The sequence below is a fragment of the Giraffa tippelskirchi genome, chromosome 13, assembly GCF_054371585.1.
Source record: "Giraffa tippelskirchi isolate mGirTip1 chromosome 13, T2T-mGirTip1v1.2.pri, whole genome shotgun sequence".
In the NCBI taxonomy this organism is placed as follows: domain Eukaryota; kingdom Metazoa; phylum Chordata; class Mammalia; order Artiodactyla; family Giraffidae; genus Giraffa; species Giraffa tippelskirchi.
The window spans coordinates 41,729,583-41,747,935 of NC_137287.1; the positions used below are offsets into that span (position 1 = coordinate 41,729,583).

At 43.3% G+C, this 18,353-nt stretch overlaps 1 protein-coding gene and 1 pseudogene across 4 annotated transcripts in view; one reads left to right on the forward strand and one right to left on the reverse strand.

Moving 5' to 3' along the window:
- LOC145532776 (ninein-like protein) overlaps nt 1–18,353 on the forward strand; it is a 71,132-nt gene that overhangs the window by 26,904 nt on the left and 25,875 nt on the right. The window contains exons 10-11 of one of the 4 annotated variants that reach the window (XR_014073519.1): nt 5,661–5,761; nt 12,219–14,112. The gene's annotated coding sequence lies outside the window, so the exon portion shown is untranslated. Of the gene's footprint in view, nt 1–5,660; nt 5,762–6,092; nt 6,788–12,218; nt 14,113–18,353 lie in introns of those variants that run through there. The other 3 variants (XR_014073524.1, XR_014073521.1, XR_014073527.1) reach the window with 3 other exon arrangements.
- LOC145530934 (stabilizer of axonemal microtubules 2 pseudogene) lies at nt 15,886–16,858 on the reverse strand (annotated as a pseudogene).

An 18,353-nucleotide genomic window follows, 5' to 3' on the forward strand; every position in this document is an offset into this window, starting at 1 on the left:
AAAAATGAATGTATGTGCCTGACTTCAAGGATAGTATTTGGAAATTTCAGTGTCTTTGTCCTCCAATATGAAGGTAAACCAGGGTCAGGTCCCTTTGAATGCAGCAGCTCGGTAACAGAAGCTACAAGATAGACTGATGTGAGGCAATAGCAATGAGAACAGGCTTCAAGAAAATGATGTGAGGCAATAGCAATGAGAACAGGCTTCAAGAAAAGGAACTGAAGACCATTATTAATAGATCCACAAAAGTTTCAGAACCCCTTTTCGAAATACAACCTTGAATAACATTATAGTAAAAAAAAAAAAATAGTAAAAAAATTGTAAGAAATGTGTAGAGCTGTGTATGATTAGTAGTCTGTAGTGTTAGTTACTCAGTCATGCCTGACTTTCTGCAATCCCATGAACAGTGGAGCCTCCAGGCTCCACTGTCCATGGGATTCCCCAGGCAGGAATACTGGAGTGGTTGCCATGCCCTCTGTCCGGGGATCCTCCCAACCCAGGGATGGGACCCACTTCTCTTGCGTCTCTTGGGTCTCCTGCATTGACAAGCCAGTTCTTTACCATTGGTGCCACCTGGGAAGTCCCAATAGTCTGCAAGTCACCATGAAAGAAAAGCACACACTGGGTGCCTTGAACAGCAGAAATTTATTTTTTCACAGTTCTAGAAAGCTAGAAGTCCAAAATCGAGGTGTTCTTAGGGTTGGTTTCAGTTACTGGCTTGTAGACAACGACCTTCTGACACTATTGTTCTTGTTGAGTTGCTAATTCATGTCCCACTCTTTTGCAACCCCATGGACAGGACTGTAGCTTGGCAGGCTCCTCTGCCTCTGTCCTCACATAACCTCTTCTCTCAGTACACACAGAAAAGACAGAGAGTTCTGAATGTCTCTTCTACTTCTCACGAGGCCGCTTCCTATTAGACTAAGGCTGCACCCTTTGGCCTCATTTAACCTCTAACCTCCTTAGGACCCTATCTCTAAATATAGCCACACTGGTGGTTAGGACTTCACTGTATAAATTTTGAGGGATAGATACAGTTTGGTCCATAACATTCTGCATTTTCCCCAAATTTATGTCCTTCTCGTGTGCACAATACACTCACCCCATCTCAACATCCCCAGAATTCTTTTTTTTTAATTAATTTATTTGTTAATTGAAGGATAATTGCTTTCCAGAATTTTGTTATTTTCTGTCAAACCTCAACATGAATCAGCCATAGGTATACATATGTCCCCTCCATCTTAAACCTCTGTCCCATCTCCCTCTCCATCTCACCCCTCTAGGTTGATAACAGAGCCCCTGTTTGAGTTCCCCGAGCCATACAGTAAATTCCCGTTGACTGACTATTTTACATATGGTAATGTAAGTTTCCATGTTCCACTCCCTATACATCTCACCCTCTCCTCCCCTTTCCCCATGTCCATAAGTCTGTTCTCTATGTTTGTTTCTCCATTGCTGCGCTACAAATAAATTCTTCGATACCATTTTTCTAGATTCCATATATATGCTTAAGAATACGATATGTATCTTTCTCTTTCTGACTCACTTCACTCTGTATAATAGGCTCTAGGTTCATCCACCTCTTTAGGATGGATGTAGATGTGTTCCTTTTATGGCTGAGTAATATTCCATTGTGTATATGTACCACAACTTCTTTATCCATTCTACTGCTGATGGACATCTAGGTTGCTTCCGCGTTCTAGCTGTTGTAAATAGCGCTGCAGCGAACGTTGGGGTACATGTGTCTTTTTCAGTTTTGGTTTCCTCAGGGTATACACCTAGAAGTGGGATTGCTGGGTCATATGGTGGTTTTATTCCTAGTTTTTTAAGGAATTTCCATACCGTCTTCCATACTGGCTGTATCAATTTACATTCCCACCAACAGTGCAAGAGGGTTCCCTTTTCTCCACACCCTCTTCAGCATTTGTTGTTTGCATACTTTTTGATAATGGCCGTTCTGACTGGTGTGAGGTGATAATCTCATTGTAGTTTTGATTTGCATTTCTCTAATAATACTCAATGTTGAGCATCTTTTCATGTCTTTGTTAGCCATCTGTATGTCTTCTTTAGAGAACTGTCTTGTGTAGGTCTTTTGCCCCACTTTTTGATTCGATTGTTTTTCTGGTACTGAGTTGTATGAGCTGCTTGTATATTTTGGAAATTAATCCTTTGTCAGTTGTTTCATCTGCTATTATTTTCTCCCATTCTGAGGGTTGTCTTTTCACCTTGCTTATAGTTTCCTTTGCTGTGTGAAAGCTTTTACGTTTCATCAGATCCCACTTGTTTACTTTTGTTTTGATTTCCATTACTCTAGGAGGTGGGTCATAGAGGTTGTTGCTTTGATTTATGTCATCGAGCGTTCTGCATGCTTTCCTCTAAGAGTTTTATAGTCTCTGACCTTACATGTAGGTCTTTAATCCATTTGGAGTTTCTCTTTGTATATGGTGTTAGGAAATGTTCTAATTTTCTTTTACATCAACATCCTCAGAATTCTTAAACCATTCAAACATCAATTCCAAGTCCAAAACCTCATTAAAATGTCACTTCGTCAGGTAGAGATGAGAAGTGACACATAAAATTAATCCTCACCGAACCCATAAAGAAAAATACAACATATTGTTGAAACACATAGCAGAAAATTTGGATAAGTAAAGGTACTCTGAGTGCTATAAAGGAGCCCATTCCCTTAAATGAACCAGAACACATACTTCCAATTCAAATTGCCATAGAATTCTTTTCTCAGAACCTCATGTGATTTTGACATTCATGTGGGAGAGTGAGTGAGGACAAGAGATTTTTAGAAAAACAAATCGATAGGAGGATAGAAAGACTTTCCTAATCTGATGTCAGAGTGTCCTGCAAAACTGTTGTAAGCAAAACAGTGCAGCATCAGTGCAGAACGCACTTAAGTCATGCCGTATAATAAAAGTACAGGGACGGACCCGTTTAAAATGAGTTTAAAGTCCAAAAGCAGTTAGTCATAAAGGGAAGAAGAGTTTTTTAAAAATGAACACTATAAAACTACAGAAAGTTTTTTTTTTTTAAGGACATTAAAGAATGTGTTCATTGCTCCGTCGTGTCCGACACTTTGTGACCCCATAGACTGTAGCCCGCTAGGCTCCTGTATCCACGGCATCCTCCAGCCGTGAATACTGGAGTGGGTAGCCATTCTCTTCTCCAGGGAATCTTCCCGACCTGAGGATCGAACCCAGGTCTTCTGCACTGCAGATAGATTCTTTACCGTCTGAGCCACCAGGGAAGCCCAAGGACTGGTAAAGAAGACCTAAATAAATGAAAAGGCATTGTAACAATGTGAAAGGTATATTTATGGATAAAAAAATATTATTCACGTGACAGTAAATTGATCTCCAGATTCAACACAGTCCCCATCAAAACCCCAGCTTCTTCGCAGAAATTGGCAAGCTGATCCTAAAATTCATATGGAAATATAAAGGACCCAGGATAGCCAAAGCAATCTAGAGAAGGAACAAAGTTAGAGGGCTCCGACATGTCAGTTTCAAAACTTACTACAAGACAATAATAATCAAGACAGCGCAGTACTAACATGGGCTTCCTTGGTGGCTCAGCAGTCAAGAACCTACCTGCTAATGCAGGAGACGCGGGTTTGATCCCTGAATCTACTCACTCCAGTATTCTTGCCTGGGAAATCTCACGGACAGAGGAGTCCGGCAGGCTGCAGTCCACACTCTCCATGGGATCGAAAAGAGTCGGATGTGACTTAGTGACTGAACAACAAGATGGTGCTAACATAGCAGAGACACATAGACTGATGAAATTGAATTGAAAGTCTAGAGACAAATCCATGTATCTATGTCAGCTGATTTTCTACAAGAGTGACAATACCAGTTCAGTGAGGGAAGAACAGTTTCTTCCTCACCGGTGAAGGACAACTGAATATGCAAATGCAAAAGAATGAACTTGGGCTCCTAGCATATAAGGTATACAAAGCATTAACTCAAAATTTATCAGAGACCTAAATTTAAGAGCTAGAGCAATAAAGCCCTTGGAAGAAACTCTGTAGCCATACATCTTCATGTTTTGGATTAGGAGATGGTTTCTCAGATATGATACAAAAAGCAAGCTACAACAACAACAAAAATAGATAAATGGGACTACATGAAAACGTACAGCTTTGTTGCTACAAGGGATGTGATCAAGAAAGTGGACAGCCCACAGAATGGGAGAAAATATTTAAAAATCATATACATGAAAGGGAACTTGTTTCTAGGCCTGTTTGTAAGTCCAACAAAGTTAGCCTAGGTACCCAACAAACACAATTGGCTATAGAGTACTGCACTGTAGTAGGTTTATGATACTTTCCACACAAATAACACATAAAAAGCAAACCCAAAAGAAAACATTATTCGTCTTACATTACAGGACCTTGAAAAAGTACAGTAGTACAGTTGCAGTCGCTGACATACAGGGGCACATTTGCATCTTTGAAAGTTCTCAACTTGAAGGTTCATATGTAGGGGACTTACTGTAAACTGTATACATTGAACAGTGACTTTTAGGCTATGTGAATTGTATCTCAATAATGTTGGAAAATTAAAACAAAAAACAATTGTATCAGAGAGAAAGTGGTCAACTAAGAGGAATAAATAAAATGAGAGCCCAAACTCACTGCATACAACAGAATAAATTCTGCCTTGATTAAAGTGCTTCAGTGTAGTCATTAAACTGGAATAGAACTACCAGGATGGGGAAGACCTTTTCAAGTATAAAACAAATGACAAGAAAAATTTGATATGGGTTAGTACAGAAAAATTTAAGAGCTGAATGTTAATTTTTTTTCCTGTAATTCAGCTCACCCTTACACACAAGCCTCCATTTTTGTTCTAAGCAGGAAAACCCAAACTTGGCTGTAGCTTATGCTTTTAAGCACAGTGATTTCTGAACCTTAACCTGGTCAATTAGGGATTGGCCCTGTGCTTTTCACTCCTTCTCCCCAGGGGTGGTCTCAGTTTCTGAGGAGGAAAAGGGGATGAAAGGAAACTTAGGTAGCTGTTTGACTCTGAAGGAGGGCAATCTGATCCTTACAGCTGGGCTTCCCTCCTCCCTACCTTCTCTGAATATTCGCTGGAAGGACCGATGCTGAAGCTGAAGCTCCCATACATGGGCCGCTAATGGAAAGAGCCGACTCATTGGAAAAGACACTGATACTGGGAAAGATTGAGGGCAGGAGGAGAAAGGGGCAACAGAGGATGAATGAGATGGTTGGATGGCATCACCAGCTCAATGGACAAGAGTTTGAGCAAACTCCGGGAGATGGTGAAGTACAGGGAAGTCTGGCCTGCTGCAGTTCATGGGGTCACAAAGAATCGGAAACAATTGAGCAACTGAACAACAACTTTCCTTCGGCCAGCTAACCCCCTGTAGCTGGTCTCTGGCAACGCCGCCACAGCACGTGGTTTTGGTACCCCAGCACACATGAGCTCACAAGATTGTTTTCTTTTCATTTTTTACAATCAGTCTTTATATTTATTTTCGCCATGCTTCACCACATGTGCGATCTTAGTTCCCCACCCAGGGATCGAACCCGTGCCCCCTGCATTAGGAACACAGAGTCTTAACCAGTAGACCGAAAGGGAAGTTTCTCATAAGATTGTTTATACTGCACTGTGCTTTTGTTTCAGTGTCCTGGACGTTGCCTGGGTCGCATTGTGAGGATGCAGCAGCATCACATAATTTGTCAGCACCTCAACAGTTCTGAGTCTGGCTGTGATGACACAAAGAGGTACTGGCCCCACCCTAGGGCAGCACACAACCTCTCCCACCTCAGATAAGCACTATGATGTCTGAAAATGGCATCATCCCTCCCATACACCACCTCTCCAAATGCACAGTTCCTACTCAATTATGATTTCTTATGGTGCCATCCTCAGTGGTGTATGTTATGCTGTTGCTGTTCCATCGCTAAGGCGTGTTCGACTCTCTGAAACCCCGTGGACTGCAGCATGCAGTCTGTAGGGAAGCCCTGTCCTTCAAATCTCCCGAAGTTTGCTCAAATTCATGCCCATTGTGTCGGTGATTCTTTCTAACCCTCTCATCACCTTGATTTCCTTTAGGATTGATTGGTTTGATCTCCTTGCTATCCAAGGGACTCGAAAGAGTCTTGAAAGCATCGCAATTTGAAAGCATCAGTTCTTTGGGGCTTAGCTTTCTTTATGGTCCAGTTCTCACATCGGTACGTGACTACTGGACAAACCATAGCTTTGACTGTACGGACTTTTGTTGGCAAGGTGATGTTTCCACTTCTTAATATGCTGTCTAGGTTTGTCATAGCTTTCCTTCAAAGGCGCAAGCATCTTCTAATTTCGTGGCTGCAGTCATCATCCACAGTGATTTGGGAACCTGAGAAAAAATCTGTCACTGCTTCCACTTTTCCCCCTTCTATTTGGCATGAAGAGACTGGACACCATGATCTTATGAGGCTTTTGAATGTTGAGTTTGAAGCCAGTTTTTTCACTCTGCTCTCTTGCCCTCATCAGGAGGCTCTTCAGCTCCTCTTCACTTTCTGCCATTAGAGTGGAGTGGTATCCTCTACATATCTGAGGTTGTGGATGTGTCTCCCAGCAATGTTGATTCCAGCTTGTACTCCATCCAGCCTGGCATTTTGGATGATGGACTCTATGTATAAGTTAAAGAAGCAGGGTGACAGTATACATCCTTGACGTCCTCCTTTCCCAATTTGGAACCAGTCCGTTGTTCCATGTCCTGTTCTGTTACTTCGTGACTCGCATACAGGCTTCTCAGGAAACAGGTAAGGTGGTCTGGTATTCCCTTCTCTTTTTGGAATTTTCCACAGGTTGTTGTGATCCATGTGACCCACATAATCAAAGGCATTAGCATAGTCGATGAAGCAAAGAAGAATTAGAAGTGTTACTCACTCTGTCACGTGCGACTCTTTGTGACCCCATGGCCTATAGCTTGCCAGGCTCCTCTGCCTGTGGGGTTTTCCAGGCAAGAATACGGGAGTGGGTTGCCATTCCCTTCTCCAGGGAGTCTTCCCGACCCAGGGATCGAACCAGGGTCTCTTGCATTGCAGGCAGATTCTTTACCATCTGAGCTACCAGGGAAGCAAAAGTAGAAGTTTTTCTGGAATTCCCTTGGTTTCTCCATGATCCAGAGAATGCTGGCAATTCAATCTCTGGTTGCTCTGCCTCTTCAAAACCCGATCTCTGGAAGTTCTCACTTCACAGACTGCTAAAGACTAGCTTGAAGGATTTTGAGCCTAACCTTCCTAGCATGTGAAATGAGCACAGTTGTACAATAGTTTAAACATTCTTTGGCATTGCCCTTCTTGAGATTGGATTGACAACTGACCTTTTCCAGTCCCGTGGCCACTGCTGAGTTTTCCAAATTCGTCAGTTCTCTTTAATTTACAGATTACCTCTGGATCCTAGTGTTTTCAATTATTCTAAATTTATTCCTCCATTTAGAAACTGTTTGATTAGGACGTCGGGACAGTGGATTGGCAGAGAATAAAGTAAACTTTTATCTTGTTGAGGGGCTTACACAAGAAGATTGCTTCTGTCTGGTGTAAAAGTCTGAGCTGGTAGATAGTTTAGAGGGTAGAAGAGCTCTGCTCCCCGAGGTCCCTCTGAGATCCAGACGCCTTCCATCTGGCGGCTCCACCACCCGAGAGGAGCGTGCTCCAGTCAGAGAAAGTGAGGAGAGAGCCGCGAGGGCCACCAGTGGAATCTGGAGTTCTGCCGCTCTCTTCTTGGTGTAACTTTGAGCTTTGTGAGCTCCTGATCTTCACTGTGGGGTATTACTGTCCGTGTCAAATTATGGTTGGGAAGTTGTTTTGTAATTGAAGTGTAGTTGATTGACACAAGTGTGTGTTAATTTCTACGCTGCAGCCAAGTGATTTAGTTATACATATATACGCATTCTTTTTTAATATTCTTCTCCATTATAGTTTATCAGAGGATATTGAATGTAGTTCTCTGTGCTACACATTAGGAACTTGTTTATCCATCCTATATATAAAAGCTCACGTCTGCTAACACCAGCCTCCCACTCAGTCCCTCCCCCAACCCCCTCTCCCTTGGCAACCACCAGTCTGTTCTGTCAGTGATTCTTTTTCTGTTTCATTTGTAGCTTCATTTGTGTCATCATTTAGATCCCACTCATAAGTGATATCACATTGTATTTGCCTTTCTTTTTCTGACATTTCACCTTGTATGATAATATCTAGTTGTATCCATGTGGCTGCAGATGGCATTATTCCATCCTTTTTTTGTGGCTGAGTAGTATTCCATTGTATATGTGTACTACATCTTCATCCCTTCCTTTGTCGATGGACACTTAGGTCGTTTCCATGTCTGGCTGTGTCAGTAGTGATGCTATGAACATCGAGGTGCATGTATCCTTTTGATTTTTAGTTTGTCCAGTATATACCCCGAAGTGGGACTGCTGGATCACATGGCAACTCTTGTTAGTTTTCTGAGGAACCTCCGTACTGTTTTCCACAGTGGCTGCACCTGCGTTCATTCCCACTAGCAGGGTAGGAGGGTTCCCTTTTCTCCACACCCTCTCTAGCATTTACTGGTAGGCTCTTTAATGATGATCATTCTGACTGGTATGAGATAGTTCCTCACTGTAATTTTGATTTGCATTTCTCTAGTGATTAGGGATGTTGAGTGCCTTTTCCTGTGTTTATTGGCCATCTGTATTTCTTTTTTTGGAGAAATGTCTATTTAGGTCTTCTGCCTATTTTTGGATAGGCTTTTTATTGTTGTTGTTGAGTTGTACGAGCTCTTTGTACATCTTGGAAATTAAGCCCTTATTGGTTGCATCATTTGCAAATATTTTCTCCCATTCTGTAGACTGTCTTGTGTCTGAGAGGTTTTGATTAATTGGTTTGGTGTGAAGCACTTAGCAGCCTGAGTCATAGCAGATGCTCACTCCATGGGTCTTCCTTCCTCCTCCACATCGTGAGTTGCTGGGGAAAATGAGATGACCCTGACCATTGGCTCCATTTCCATTTTGAGTCTTCACTAAGTTTTGTCGATGTAATGTCAGCTGCATTTCCTATTCCCAACACAATTCCAGCCAGAATCATTCTCCTCGAATGGAAAATGTTCAGAACAGCCACCCTGATTCTCAACAGACAACCTAGTTTCCAATTTTGTTCAGAAGATAGAGACCACACACTGATTGATATGTATCATCCCAGACGTTTTACTTTGCACGCTCAAAGATATATTTATATTACAAACACACATGGTTTGTGTTTTCTTTGTAATAAGCAAGACATATTTTTTATGAAACTTGTGTTTTTTCCTACTGATCAATATGTTATTGACTTTTCCCCCATCTGAGTACCTAAGGGTCACTTCATCCTTTTGAATTGTATTTACTGTTACCTCAGTCTTGTCCATTGCTGATGGACATTTAATTGTTTCTGTTTTTTGCTATCACAAACAAATGCTGCAGTAAACATCCTGGAACATAGATCTTTATGCCTAAAGGGCAATACTCTTAAAGGATAGACTTTAGGTGGACTTAAATTGACAGACATGCTCGTCTGGATACTGCTAAATTACCATCAAAATGTCTCTACCAACAGTATAGGAGAGTTCCCCTTTTTACCAACTTTATATAGGTTTCCAGTGTTTTAAAAATTTTGCCAATCTGATGGATGAAAATTTATATCTTAATGTAATTTGTACTTTTCTGTTTGGTGTGTCTTTTGGCTCTTTGTGTTTTTTCTCTAACCCATCTTTCCTTCTTTACTGCCAACCTACTTGACCTTCCTCTTTCCCCTCCTCCCTCCATTACTTCCTCCCTCCTTCTTTCCTTCCTTCCATACACACACACACACACACACACACACACACACACACACACACACACATGCATGTGTAAATGGGTTGAAATCCACCCTGTCATTATTTTGTTGCTCAAATCATTCTGTCTTTGGCCACTGGGAGAGTTGAAAGGTTGACTGCATATAAACTAGTGCATGAATGCATGCACACACACACACATGCACATGCATGCATGTGCACACACATACACACAAGTGCATACATGCACACGCAACTATTTTCCTTCCATATGTATGAATTTACACTGAAATCTTGGATACCAATCCAGCACAATGAAGGTCATGATTATAGTAAAAATATAATATGATTATACTTTTTTCTTCTTTTTTTGGCAACTTCTTTCTCTGAGAGGGACTAACCTGGGGTGCATTATCAGCAATGTATTTTTCTGGTTTGACTTTCATATACACATCAAGTAGTCTCAGAATTGATGATGCATACTCCCTGTGAAAAGAGAAAATATGACCAATGAGAATGTAGAGTGGTTACATCATTCTTTCTGTCTGTTGCCCCCTCTTCCAGGGTAACTCAGGTCACCCCCTTTTTTCCTGCCCCCTTCAGTGTGGTTATGGCATTCTTCTGTTGTACACTTATACTCCTTTGTCACAGTCTGCATGCCTTCTTGGGTTCTCCCCACCTCCTGGGTGATGGTTTTTATCATTTGACATGCAGTCAAGTTGACTCTGTGGTTTACAGTTCTCATGTGTGTGTGTATGTGCGTGTGTGTGTGTGTTGTGTGCGCATGTGCACTCTGTCGTGTCTGACTCTTCACAGACTCCATGCACAGTAGCCTTCAGGCCCCTCTGTCCATGGAATTCTCCAGGCAAGAATACTGGAGTGGGTAGCCGTTTCCTTCTCTAGGATCTTCCCAACCCAGAGATTGAAACATTTTCTCATATCTCCTGCATTGGCAGGAGGATTCTCTACCATTGGCACCACCTGGGAAGCTCCTACAGTTCTCATAGTTTTAACAAATACAGATAGTTGTTTGTCAGCCACCACATTTCGTCACATAACAGTTCCTTTTTGCCCCAAATTCCTTTATATTGCTTCTTGGTAATGACTAATTTCTCCATGCCCCAATTACTGGCAATTACTGATATATTTCCAGTCCCTACAGTTTTACATTTTCCAGAATTTTATGCAAGTGTGTTCGTTCATTATGTGGCCTTTGAGGCCCAGCTTCTTTCACTGACCAAGACACCTTGGAGGTTCATGCATAATATTGGGCAAATCAACAGTTTGTTTCTTGAATTGAGCCTGTTTGAGTATACTAGAGATACGTGTCATTTTTCCAGTTAAAAGACATCAGGATTGTTTCCAGTGTGGAATGAGGATGAGTAAAATTGTATAAACATTCATGTACAGGCTTTTGTGTAAAACTTAAGTTTTCATTCTTCTTTGATAAATACCTAGAAGTGGATTTCTGGCTCATATGATAGGTGCATGTTTAGAAGAAACTGTCAAACTGTTTTCCAAAATTTATGTTCCCACTAATGACATACAGGTGTCAGCTGCTCAAATCCTCATCAGTACTGCAGATTGTCATGTTTGTGTCGGTATGTGTATATGTGTGGGCTTTCCCAGGTGGCGCCAGTGGTAAGGAACCCGCCTGCCAATGTAGAAGACATAAGAGATGCAGGTTCATTCCCTGGGTCAGGAAAATTCCTAGAGGAGGGCATGATAACCCATTCCAGTATTCTTGCCTGGAGAATCCCAATGGGCAGAGGAGCCTGGCAGGCCACAGTCCATGGGGTCGCAAAGAGTCAGACGTGACTGAGCAACTGAGCATGCATGCATGTGTGTATGCGTATATTGTAGCCATTCTAATAGATGCATAGTGGTGTCTGATTGGGCTTCCCTAGCGGCTCAGATGGTAAAGAATCCACATGCAGTGTGGGACACCTGGGTAACAGGTGTCTCATAGTTTTAATCTGAATCTCCCTGTTGACTAATGTTGTCCTTTTGTCAGGTTTATGTGTCTGTGTGTGTTGTAGCTATTCTAATAGGAATATAGTGGTATGTCATTGTGGTTTTAATTTGCATTTCCCTGTTGGCTAATGATGTTGAGTATGTTTTCATATACTTCTCTGTCATCTTTTATGGATTGAACTTTGTCCATTCCCTCTCCCCCCCAAAAATTTCTAACTCCTAGAATGTGATCTTATTTGGAATTAGGGTCTTTGCAAATGATCAGGGAACAATGAGACCATTAGGGTGTGTAACATGAGGGTGGGTAAAAGACCTGAGTCTGTGAACATCAATATAGTTGGTTTTTTTTTTTTTTTTTGGATGTGGACCATTATTTAAAATCTTTATTGAATCTGTAACAATATTGCTCGTTTTATGTTCTAGTTTTTCGGCATTGAGGCATGTGAGATCTTAGTTCCCTGAACAGGCATGGAACCTACACCCCTGCATTGGAAGACAAAATCTTAACCACTGGACCACCAGGGAAGTCCCATGACTGGTAGTCTTATAAAAATGGGGAATTTGGACCAGGTGCCTGCACATAGGGAGAAGATGAAGGCAGAGATTGCTAAGCCAAGAAACACTGAAGGTTGCCAGCCAAGCTCCAGAAGCAGGGAGAAGAATAGAACAGATTCTCCCTTGCAGCCCTCAGGAGGAACCAGCTCTACTAACACCTTGACCTTGGGCCAGAACAGTGAGAAAGTAAAATGATTACGCCACCTGCTTTGTGAAACTTTGTTACAGCAACTTTAGCAAACGAATACACCATCTGTGTATAATCTTTAGTGAAGTAGCTGTTTAGATCCTTTCTCCGTTTTTCCTCTTATTGTTGAGTTTTAAAAGCTCTTTATATATTCTGGATACACAGCCTTTGAAGTCTGTGTTGTAGATGAAGAAACAGGGTTCAGACAGGGAAGGCAACTTATACCAGGTCACGTAGGTTAGTCTGTCTGTGGAAGAAACTAGCGTCTTCACCCCTCTTCTGGCTCCCATCTTCCGAGGCTTGCTGACTGTCAGCATCTCCTGGCCATGTTTCCTTGCTAACCACTGTAACTCCCTAATGGATTCAAGTAAAGAGGTCTTGTTGGGGATACTGGAGATGATGGAGACGCAGACCTGGCTGCCCTAGAGAGCAGCTGGCAAGCTGTGTGCGCTGTTGAAGGGGAGGGGATGGTGACATTGGTGAAAATCCTAAGTCTGTGACACAAGCTGAAAATCTGCATGTCCATGTAAAACAGCACGGAGTGGAGAGAGAAGACGAAGTGAAAGTTTCTTGTTGTATTGGACACTGTGACCTTTGAAAAGTATTCAGCACTCTCTTTAAACAGCTTTTTTTGACGTTTGCTAATTGAGGATTACCAGGTTCATCTTCCCTTTCTTTGATGAATGTTCAGAGGCCTCCTCTTCCCCTCACATTACCAGGCTACTCTCACACAGAGACTCTCAGGGAGGGCCTTGTGTGTGTCAGTCGCTCAGTCGTGTCTGACTCTTTACGACCCCATGGACTGGAGCCCACCCGGCTCCTCTGTCCATGGGATTTCCCAGGCAAGAATACTGGAGAGGGTTGCCATTTCCTCCTCCAGGGGATATTCCCGACCCAGGGATCGAACATGCATCTCTTGCGTCTCTTGCATTGGCAGGAGGATTCTTTACCAGCTGAACCACCAGGGAAGCCCCAGAGAGGGCCTTGGGTAGTTTGTACAAAAGTCTATAAGTCAGATGTTTTACGGGGCTGGGGAATGGGGATTCCCAGCTTCTGACTGCTGGACACCCCCTCCATTCTTCCTGTCACCTAGGTTTTGGTTTTTTTCTTTAATCATTTTATTGTTTTAGAACAGTTTTAGGTTCACAACAAAATTGAGTGGAAAGAGCAGAGAGTTGCCCTGTGCCTCCTGCCCCCACACTTGCACAGCCTCCTGCCCTTTAACAGCCTTTGCCCAGAGGCTGCGGGTGTCACAATGGGTGGCTTAGCCTTGACACGGCATAACCACCCAAAGTCCATGGTGCACGTTAGCCTTCACTCTGGGCGTGGGTGTCCCTCCAGGTCTTATGAACGACGGAGCCTCTCTTTCTAATTCTGTGGTCTTATTTTCCACAACAAGGATATGCAGGGAGACAGGGTCGAGATGGGGTGGGGTGGGGGTGAAATTTCCTACTGCTTTTTGTCTCCAAATGTCCCCCATTCTTCATCAGATTCATCCAAGTTTGGCTTCATGGAAACTCATTCTAAATCTGGCAGATGATTAAATAATGTTACTAGTTTCCAGTGCTTTTAAAATGTTGTGTGACTGTGTGTGTGTGTGAATTATGCATACCTTAACCTAGAAAATCCTTTATTAACAAGGTCTCTTCCAGAGAAAATTGGTTGCAGAAATGATTTCATGAAAATTCATTTAGTGATACTTTATTAATATTACTAGATACATATAATTCAACATAATTTCCCCTAATAAATACAAAAGCAAATAAAAACAGATTACTGCCACATAATGAAAAATACTTTAACCAAATGTTGATGGACTTATTCTCAGTTATGGATATATATTTTGAAACAATTCTAAAACTACAAGACTAAACTTTTAAGATAAATCCTATCACCCCAAAACCACCCAATAAGAGTTTATTTCATGGGACTCCCCTGCCGATCCAGTGGTTGGAACACCATGCTTCCGATGCAGGGGGTACGGGTTCGATCCTTGGTCTGGGAACTAAAATCCCACGTGCGGCATGGCGTGGCTGGGGTTGGGGGGGAGAGTTTCATTCATTAGGGAATGTTCAGCATTTATATATGCAGTCTGTTCTGCCGACTTCACTTGGTGCCACCATTCCTTCCCTCCCTCCCTTCTTGGCATTGCTCTTCACACTGGAGGGGGAGGAGGACATAACTGTGCTCATGCTGAGCCTGATTCTTCTTCTGTGCTGTGATTCTGGCAGCGGCAATTAGGTGCATAATTAATTGCCTGCGGTTACCCTGAACATTTTCTTCAGAGCTGCTGGTCATACTCTGAACTTCTGCAAATGCTTTTTCCTTTTTGGAAATAGTGTCATTCAAACCACATTATTCCCCTATCCACACTCCATTCTCTGTAACAACTTCTAGGTGCTTGTGAAGCTTTAGAGGGCAAGACTCCTCTCAGAAATCATACTCCTCATCAGCACAAAGCAGGCTAGGTTATTCTACAATCCTTGCTACAGGCCAGTAAGGGAGTATTGAGTAGGGAATTCTCCTACTATGAAAATGGAGGAACAGGTACAAAGAGAGATTAGGTGACTTATGAACAACCCCTGATTCTTGGTTAGCACTCTTACTTTGTGGATTTCAAGGCATCACAGGACCTGATGCTCAGAGCAACGTTTCTGTGAGGTAGGCAGAGCAGACATTCTTTTACAGATGAAGACACTGAGCCTCAAAGACAAGAGTCACTTGCTTAGGGTAACACAAATAGAAATTAACATCACTGGAGCTGTGAACTCAGGTGCTTCGATTTCCAACTCACGGAGCCTTAGATTTCAACATTAGGGTGCCTTTTACTAACCTGAACCCTGTGAGGAGCAGTGCAGCCATCTGAACAGCCACCAATGAAAACCTGACTCAGGGAACACCTCATAGATGCCTTGAAGTCTAAGGAGAAAAATTCTGTTGTCTTGAAAGAAGAATCCGTGTGTCATTTTCTGCGGTGCTCTAGAAAAGTCCTAAGGCACTTGATGAATGATAACACCTATGTGAATAACCATATACTTGACATAAGTATGAACACAAGTATAAATTATAATAGATTGAAACAAGTTACCAAACAGTATGTTGGGATTAAAAACAGTTCTGATGGGAATGTACATAATTAAAGTCTCAGAAACACCTACTAAAGAACAATCTTGGTTCAAATACTAATTCGAAATGGATTGAAAAATCCTGATTTCCTCGGACAGATTTTCTAAATTTCTTGTTTAAAAATTTAAAAAATGATTAGTTTTCACTTAAAAACAGTTTGTTTTCTACTATAGAAAACTGATTTTGTCCTTGAGAAGCCAACATGCTGTGAGTCCTCTTCCTTTTAAACGTGATTTGAGAATTAGAAGGCCTTCACCTCCGGAGCGATCTTGCGGAAGAATTTATGACCTCGGGAATTTGTAGTTTCAAACAGGTAGCCAGGAGGGGAAGGGTAGCTAGCCGGGCAGGTCTCCAGTTTCTTGGGCAGATACTCCAGAGAGTACGTGGTGACGTCATCAAACGGAAGCGCCCTCTTCAAGGGAGCCTCCGCAGGTTTGCAGCTCTCGGTGGGAATTAGTTCCCCGGGCACGGGCACGTAGTGGGACCTGAAAGTGCTCAGGCCATCGAATTTTCCGGATGGGCTGGAGATCTGCGGCTCCTGCTTCATGAGTCCCCGACGGCAGCTTTCCCATGCTGGGAAATCTTGCTTCGTGGGGCTCTTTCCTTGGAAAGGAAAGGTATGATTTCTCCTACGAGAAGCGAGCCTGGTGGGAAGCACACGCGTGGCCTGATGCGGGCCATAGTCGAGGTGGCTGGTGCTCTGCCGCTGCCTGGTGCCTGTGGAAGGGATGTACTCCGGCGCTTGCTGTACTTGCGGTGCTGGGAGTGCCCACGCTTGAAAGCTGTCCCGGAACTCGGTGCTTCCTCCGAATGGAGCGTCCTGGGCCCCTCTGGTTGTGCGCGTCTGCAGGTCTTTGCCGTTTCACCGACGAGACCCTGAAAGTCGCATCGGTGAGTTGTGAGGTCCTCCAAGGCTTGGTCGGGGGGCTTGTAGCTGTCTTTTGGCCTTGCCAACTTGAATTCTGGTCGATGAGGCACATAATCAAGGCGATGACTTACTTGTGTTACCGCTAAAGGGGATGGTAGAGCATTCGACCGCAGGGCTGGGTTTACAGCTTTCTCTTGGCTTTATCTCCCGAGGGATGTCATCATCCTGAAATGTTGAATTTCCAAATCTCACATTAGGGGGGTAGTAAGTTTGTTGCAGATTGTAGAGTTCGCTTTTCTGAATGTCCCAAGCTCTATAATCATCTTGAAAATTTAAAAGAGAGAGAGAGCATTTTTAAATACTGAAGAACACCACCACCTTCTAAAAATCGTGACTGACTTCTCTCATTGCTGTCCTTACATTTCCTTTAGGTATTTCAACACCAATTAAGTAGGAAGTTCCACTGATTTCCCCTCAGATTTATTCCTTTTTTCCTTTTCTTCTACTTTCCTCTTCCTATCTCCCCACTTTAATACACACAACTTTCCACTTTCAGAGTCTTCTGCTTTAACATGGGAATGGAACATCTGAGCCTGACTGTTGATTGTTTTTGAAAACCGAAAAGATGGTGTTTTGGGTGAAGACAGAATTTAGGAGGTTAGGGTTGTGTTCCCAGGAACTGGTTGGGATTCTTGTTATAACATGCTGAAGTGAAACATAAGAGCTAGGGATTAACATAAAACCAAGGGCCCTGCTGTGTGGACAGGAGTGATGTGGATATCAGTCCTTACTTTGGGGGGACTCCTCAAAGTCGAGAAAACTTCAGCTCCACTGTACCCCTGGAAGCCTACAGGACTCCCTGAGCAAATATACAGGGTCCAGGGTAACTTGTACTATCCAAGGAGGAGCACTGGCTTCGAGTTTTCCTCCTCGGGAAATGAGTTTCGTCTGGAGGTGAGGGGCCCGACTGAATGCTCTCTAAACTGTGAGAGACTAAATATGGAATTTAGAAATGAACATCACGGGAGGCGGGGCTAAGATGGCGGAGGAATAGGACAGGGAGACCACTCTCTCCTCCACAAATTTATCAAAAGAACATCTGAATGCTGAGCAAATTTCACAAAACTACTTCTGAAGGCTGGCAGAGGACGTCAGGCAACCACAAAGACAGCGCATTATCTTCAAAAGAGGTAGGAGAAATTATAAAAGATAAAAAGAGAGACAAAAGAGTTACGGACGGAGACCCGTCCCGGGGAGGGAGTCGTAAAAGAAGAGAAATTTCCAAGCATCAGGAAACCCTCTCACCGGCGGGTATGGGGGAAGATTTCTTATCTCGGAGGGCAACGTAACTGGGAGAAAAAATAAATAAAACCCACAGATTACGTGCCTAAAGCAACTCGCAGCAAAGAACCCCAGACGCTCACATCATCCGCCACCAGCAAGTGGGGGCCGAACGGAGAGGAGCGGGCGGCACTGCCTAGGGTAAGGACCGGGCCCGAGTGCCCTGAGGGCAATCTGAGGGAGCTAACGTGAGATAGTAACCTAAACTGTGGGACAGCCAGAGAGAGAGAACTATCCTGTGAAAAGCCCAACTCTAAGGCACTGCCGGCCCGCTCACAGAACAAAGGACTGAGCGATACCAGAGGAGAGCTAGCCGGCTGCGGACCGCCCCATCCCCCGCCGGACACAGCAGGCAGGCGGGGCCCGCCAGAGCCGGAAAGGGGCAAACTCGGCCCCAGAGAGGGCACCCCCTACCAAACTGCAAACAGGCTCCCAGTTTCTAAGCAAAGACTGCCTGAGATCCTGGAGGGTCGACAGCCGC